This window comes from Harmonia axyridis, chromosome 1 (assembly GCF_914767665.1).
Source record: "Harmonia axyridis chromosome 1, icHarAxyr1.1, whole genome shotgun sequence".
NCBI classification, from domain to species: domain Eukaryota; kingdom Metazoa; phylum Arthropoda; class Insecta; order Coleoptera; family Coccinellidae; genus Harmonia; species Harmonia axyridis.
The window spans coordinates 60,621,923-60,628,206 of NC_059501.1; positions in this window are offsets into that span (position 1 = coordinate 60,621,923).

Below are 6,284 nucleotides of genomic sequence, written 5' to 3' on the forward strand. Positions count from 1 at the left end.
ATCTAAACCTCCATATATACAACATCTATATAGTCTAAACAACATCTATATAGTCTAAACAACATCACCAATGTTCAAAGAGATAACTTAGGTTCAGTATTAGGCCAATTGAAAAGTCCCCGGTCTGATGGCGGTGCTAGTATTAAACCCATATGATTTTCAGTTAGTAACTACCATAGAGAAAGGAGGAAAAGAGTGACGACTCAGCGGTAAAATAAATAAGCGTGATTGTGGCGACCTTATGGGCAGGGATTGGAACTAATGATGTTGATTCTGCGCATTTGGCTCCTTATTATTTCATAATTCCAAACAACTCAAAATTTGAATGAAAACCTGCACCGAAAATTGTGAAAAAACTGTAATATCAATTACAGTTTTTTCAATATTTCAGTGAGGTTTTGCATCCAACTTAATTTTTACTTAAGTAATAATACTCAACGAATTTTGACATACTTTTTATTGCACATGATTATACAAATTGATATTTGTGAACAGAAATTAATGAAATAATTGAATCAAATTATATATATCGTATTGTACCACTTAAATATTAAAGAAGGAAACATTTCATTCGAAGATAAAATAATTATTTTTGTGATTACTGACAAATATCCAGGAAATCGAAGGATTGATTGAGAATTGGAATTTTCAATTCTTTGGCAGAACTCCAACGTAAGCCTTTTGAAACCTGGAACAAAGTGAAAAATTGATGGTGATCCTGAAGAGACTTTCATTGAAAGTATATGAGGTGATAGCAATAGAACAATATGAAGTGAAAATATAGCTCCCTTTTCTTAAATCGACACAACTGCTCCCTTCGACATTTAGGTACTAATATAAAAAAAATTCTCTTTGTTAAATGACTCTTTTTCTTGATATTAATTTGATTTAAAATGCCTGGTCTTTTCTTCACAAAAAGGGAAACAGTATCAGTATTCGGTTGGTAATTTCTGATCCTATCTGAACTTGAATCTGTTAAACTAGTACTCGGCACATAATTAATTAAATTATTCTGATCTTAAAGCAGTGCATAAATTGGAAAATCTGGCAGGGATGAAAGTAAAAGTCTTGTTTTAGGTGTATTGAACAAATTGTCCTCACTGATATGGTCCCCACATATTTTACTCATACTCATATTAATATTTGCTGGATAGAACAGCTTCAATTGATTTATCCCATTCAAAAATTCTAGTTGGAGGTCTAAAACAGTGCTTGTTCGTGGTTGAACCCCTGACAAGTTTGGATGCAACATGAATAGATAATGATATGATAAAATGCTGATCAGTTATGACAAAAGGTGCTTTATATTTATAATTATCATACTTATACGATAAAACTAGAAGATATATGCCTAAGATTCTTCAATGCGTTGCCATCAAATATTCAAACGGAGGAAAAATACGAAAAATACTTACCTACATGATCATTTATTTCAACTGGAACCCTCTAAAATTTAGGATTTTTTTATGTAAAGAGTTTTTGACATTGTTTCATTTGTTATTTTTTTGTAAATGAGAACCTTCTGAAATAAAGATTGTTATTATTATTAACAAACTTGTACCTGCAAGAAAATAAGAATCAGGAGAGAACTGAAATGAAACACAAAAGAGAGGTTGGAATTTACGCCGAAAACATTTCATCAGTAGATACTAGATACAGTAGATAAGGATGAAATATGTTTTTGTGTGAAATAGCGATACATTAGTTCCTAACCCTGTCCCTCGGGTCGCTAGCATCAACATTTCAAACGATTGCACGCAGTCGTCAGTCTTCTCTTTATTTGTCTATGGTAACTACCAACCTTCAAACGATACGTATCAAAATTTGACAGGAGTCCAACCATGATGGAATCCCGTCAATTTTCATTAAAAATTGTAGTCTTTCCCTAGTTAAACCACTAATGATTATATATAATAAATCTCTGAAGACAGCCTATTTTCCGACAAGATGGAAGACTGCATCCATTACCCCAATTTTCAAAACAGGAGATAGAAGTTCGATTAGTAATTATAGGCTCATAAGCAAATTATCCATTTTCGAAAAAGTGTTTGAGTCATTAGTTTATCCATACCTTTCAGGTATAGTTGCATCGAAGATTATTGCGGAACAGCACGGCTTCATGAAGGGGCGTTCCAGGGCCCCCGCAAGGGACATCAACGCCCGCGTGCGGAACATATTTTGGCGCCCCTTAAAGGGGGGAGGTGGAGAAAAGCACTGCTGGATAATCTAAAAAATTTTTGTTAAGAATTTATTGTAGATGAAAATCTATCAGCAACCTTCATTGCCTTGAGAACTTTATGGTGTTAGTTATAACATAATACATTTCAAATGTGTTTCAAAACTTAAGCTGTATTCTTCTATAAATTATTTATAAAGGCATAAACATTTAATTAGGATCAATCCAGAAATTGAATGGATGTTTTTCTAGATTTGGCTGCTGCAAATTCTTCTATATTATCAATCAATCAATTTTATCGAGTATCTCTTGCTCTATATCTAAGATTGCCAATCCAGAAAATCTTTCTTATGACATGGTAGACTTCAAATGGTTTTTAATTATTTTTAATTTAGTGAATGATCTCTCGCCAGAAGCAACAGACACAGGTAAAGTGAGAAGGATTCTTGAGGCAATAATAAGATTCGGTAGAGAGGAAGTTAGATTATTTTCAAAAATATATTGTAGAGGAATCTTAGGGCATTAATCTCTTTGAATAAATCATTTTCTTTCACGTCAGCCTCTTTTTTTCCCGATCAGTTAGCTTTTGTTGAAGAGCATGACACATTTTAATAGATATTTGTCATTTAATTTAAGAATATCACAAATGAAACAAAAAACGTTATCGTAATCAGATATCATATCAAACCTACTATTTAAGGAACTTAGTGTTTGATCAATTATTTTCAAAAAGAAATTTATTTTGAAAGCGATTTTTGGATCTTGAGGTGCCTCATCCCTCTGTTCATAATCGAACAATTTTGGTTTATACTTTCGTCTTACAATAAATAATGGAGAAAAACTTTGATCTATCTCAAGAGCAGCCGCTAGTTTTCCAGCTTCCGCAAGTTTTTCCTCGAGAACATTATCATTCCTACAATTTTTGAAATGATCAACTAAATTCTTCGAATAGTTTTGACACACTTTAATGTCAATCGCTACACTTTGCATCATTTTGCTTACAATATTAATCTGGAATGAAACATCATAAGAAATTATTATACTTCAAATAAATTTAAAAGAATGAATATTCAATGAAAGAGAACTTGCTTTATGTCTAGTTTCTATATTAAAAGTATCATTTTCTTCTTATTTATAAAAGGCTATTTTTACATATTTAAATAAAATGAAACTTTAGCATCAATTCTACTTGACCATCTAGTATCACTTAGGGGTTTTAGATGTAACTGAGGATCATGCTTTTTTATAACATTCCAATTTTTTTGTGGATGAAGAGAAATATATATAAAGTTCTTGTACAATATCAAAAGAGTCCACTGTTTCATTTGAAACCTTAACTGTATCATTTTCAGTTTAATTTAAGCTGTGTGCAGCACATGGCGCAAAAAATGCTCTAGGATTAGCATCGAGTATGCGTTTTTGTAAACCAATATCTGGCTATTTCATACCGATTGCGACTTTCGGAAACTTGTATAAATTGCAAGAAAGAAGTTTGGAAAAAAAAATTGTTTAAAAAAATTTGAAAGAATCTTTTTCGAAAACCTTCGGTCCATCGGTTCTTCATGCGGTCTATAAGAGGTTTTGGCGCCCCTTTAGAGTGGCGCCCGCGTGCGGTGCACGCGTTGCACGCGCGGTTGCGGGGGCCCTGGGGCGTTCAATCGAAACTAATTTAATAACATTCGTAGAGTTTCTGCAGTCTGGACTTGACCGACGTGTTCAGGTTGATGTTGTCTGCACTGACTTCAGCAAGGCTTTTGATAAAACAGATATCAATGTTCATATCTCTAGCCTTGCTGAGGTTGGTGTGGGTGGCAATATGCTTGGATGGTTTGTGTCATACTTGTCCGATAGGTTCCAGTTCGTTTCAGTGGAGGGCTACTCTTCGAATCTCTTTGAGGCATATTCTGGTGTACCTCAAGGCTCCCACTTAGGACCATTATTGTTCCTTATATATATTAATAATATTGCTAAATGTTTTACCAAATGTAAGTTCCTCCTCTTCGCGGATGATTTAAAGATAATGAAAAGTATAAGCTCCGAACAGGATTGCCTAGTTTTGCAGTCTGAATTGAATGCCCTTTGTACTTTCTGTGGTGAAAATCAATTATTTTTGAATTTAGATAAATGCCGGGTAATCACATTCACGCGCAATATCAATAAAATTATCTATCCTTATAAGCTTGAAGATACTGTCTTGTCTAGGGTCGATAACATAAAAGATTTGGGGGTAGTTTTTGACTCTAAGCTGATTTTTGACCTTCATATCGATCAACTGGCAAGTTCCTGTTGTAAAATTTTGGGCTTTGTTACAAGAAACAGTAGACACTTTATAAATTTGAAAACCTTCACCATTTTATATAACTCCTATGTTTTCAGTAAGCTCAACTTTGCATCTGTAGTTTGGAATCCAAAATATGCACTATATATTACCAGGCTCGAGAGAATTCAGAATAGATTCTTAAAGTTAATTTCTTTCAAGTACAATTTTCGTTTGACACCTAGAAATCCCGAAAACTATAATCTTCGTTTGATTCAATTTGGTTTCATTTCCCTAGAAAATATAAGAAAAATCAGTGATGTCCTTTTCCTATATAAGCTCCTTAATAATATCTATAATTCCCCTGACCCCCTTTCCTCCATAACTCTCCATGTTCCGTGCCGTCCCCTCAGAAATAGCGAATTGTTCCATATTCCCTTTCGCAAAACTAATAGCGCGATGAATTCACCTCTCTGCAGGATGATGCGATGCTGTAACTATTTAGGTGATATAGATTTATTCCATGTGAGTCAGAATTCAATCAAACAGAGACTCAAAAGGTTGTATTTGAGTCAGTGAGATTTTTTTTTTTTTTTGATCATTTTCATTGCTGTTTCAATATATATCATTGTTCTTTTTTTTATTATTGTCTCACAATAATTGGTTTTCCTTTTTTATTCATACTGTTTTATTATATTATATGTGTATCTATATATTTTTGTTTTGCAATTAAGTTAATCAAGCAATTAAGCACACTTTGAGATTCCAAATAGTGGATACTGTGTTGGGTGATCATCACCTGTATGTATTCCTGCTTATATAAATAAATAAATAAATAAATAAGTTTGTGAGATATTGCGTTGCGAGTGTAGCTACTTTTGTTATTTAAAAAAAAAAGTCGTAACAATATTGCTTTTTGAAGGGAAAAAATACAGTTGAAGCAAACTCTCGGCTTGATGAAGAGTTTCTGGGGTCTGCACCAGAAAAATCAAACATCATTGATTGGTATGCTAAGTTTAAACGTGGTGAAATGATCACCGAAGACAGCGAACCAAGTGGACGCTCAAAAGAGGCTGTCACCGACGAAAAAATAACAAGAGTTCACGAATATTTGTACATGAGAAAACTGTGTGCAAAATTGCGCGAGCCCACAATCGATCGAAAGCAACAACGTGTTAAAAATTCTGAGCAGTGGTTGAAGATGTTTAAGTGCAATAAACTTGAATTTTTGCGTCGATATGTGACAATGGATGAAACATGGCTCCAACTCCGGGGTTCAATCGACAGTCAGCTGAGTGGACTGCAACGATGAACCGAATCCAATGCGAGGAAAACCACAACAGTCAACTGGCAAGGTTATTGGATCAGTATTCTGGGATGCGCAAGGTATAATATTCATTGATTACCTTCAAAAAGGGCCAGACCATCAACAGCGATTATTATATTGCGGTATTGGATCGTTTAAAGGATGTTTAAAGGGTGAAGGATGGATTGGATCGTTAAAAAAAGGCCCCATTCGAAGAAAAAAAGTGCTGTTTCATCAAGACAATGTGCCGTGTCACAAATCAATGAAAACATTGGCAAAACTGCATGAATTGGGCTTCGAATTGCTTATGCGTGTATTCGCCAGATCTGGCCCCCAGCGAATTTTTCCTGCTCTCAGACCTCAAAAGAATGCTCGATGGAAAAAAATTTAGCGCCAATGAAGAAGTAATCGCTGAAATTGAGGTCTATTTTGAAGCGAAAGACAAATCTTACTACAAAAATGGTATCGAAAAGTTGGAAGACCGCAATAATCGCTGAATCGCCTTCGAAGGAAACTATGTTGAATAATAAAATCGAATATTGCCA